The following is a 1285-nucleotide window of genomic DNA, read 5'->3' on the forward strand; positions in this document are numbered from 1 at the left end:
GCTCCTTCCAGCAACCTACCAAGGCTCCATTGCTTCCATGTCACGACGCTTCGCCTTTGCTATCCCTGCCAAAAGTGGACTGCCGGCTGTTAGGTAGGTCCCAGAACATGGACACCATAATTTTTTCAGCACTGGCGGTTACCCGAAATTTTTTTGGTGGCGGTGAATCTGTGTGATTCCATTGAGCTGACTGGCACTTTGTTTCTGGATTGAAAAATGGCATCCGCATCTCATCCATTGTCACAACCGACGAAAAGAAAGTCCCATTCGTGCTGTTGTTGCGCGTCAACATTTCTCGGCAACATGCCACACGGGCAGCTGTGTGGTCGTCCGTCAGCATTCGTGGCACCCACCTGGATGACACTTTTCGCATTTTCAGGCCGTCATGCAGGATTGTGTGCACAAAACCCACAGAAATGCCAACTCTGGAGGCGATCTGTTCAACAGTCAGTCGGCGATCCCCCAAAACCATTCTCTCCACTTTCTCGATCATGTTGTCAGACTGGCTTGTGCGAGCCCGAGGTTGTTTCGGTTTGTTGTCACACGATGTTCTGCCTTCATTAAACTCTCGCACCCACGAACGCACTTTCGACTCATCCATAACTCCATCACCACATGTCTCCTTCAACTGTCGTTGAATTTCAATTGGTTTCACACCACGCAAATTCAGAAAACGAATGATTGCACGCTGTTCAAGTAAGGAAAACGTCGCCACTTTAAGTATTTAAAACAGTTCTCATTCTCGCCGCTGGCGGTAAAATTCCATCTGCCGTACGGTGCTGCCATCTCTGGGACGTATTGACAATGAACGCGGCCTTATTTTAAAACAAAGCGCACGTTTCTATCTCTTTCCAGTCCGGAGAAAAAAAATCGGAGGCCTTAGAACTTGAATGCACCTCGTATGTTTAAAAGAAAATTGACGCTGAAATTGTTAAATCTGCCATATCTCAGCTCGAGATTTCACGGAGAATGAATTATGCATAATTGAAATTGTCTACTTGATCTCATAAATCGCATAATTGAAATTGTCTACTTGATCTCATAAATCAAGCCGTTTCAGAAGTTTCTACCTGAAGTGCGGGACGCTTTGAGTCTCGAAGATGAAACAGTGCAGAAAAAGAAAGAAAGAAAGGCGTAAGCTGCACCTCTATAATCAGATCCATACGTATGAGGTGCTGGACAAATTCAGCTTCGCAAGCAATCTGATCGCTCTCTTCTGCATTTTGTTAAACCACGCATAAAGACGTTGTGAATGCTGCTCTAGGAGTAAAAATGTTGTGGGACA

Source organism: Schistocerca serialis, chromosome 3 (genome assembly GCF_023864345.2).
Source record: "Schistocerca serialis cubense isolate TAMUIC-IGC-003099 chromosome 3, iqSchSeri2.2, whole genome shotgun sequence".
Lineage (NCBI taxonomy): Eukaryota > Metazoa > Arthropoda > Insecta > Orthoptera > Acrididae > Schistocerca > Schistocerca serialis.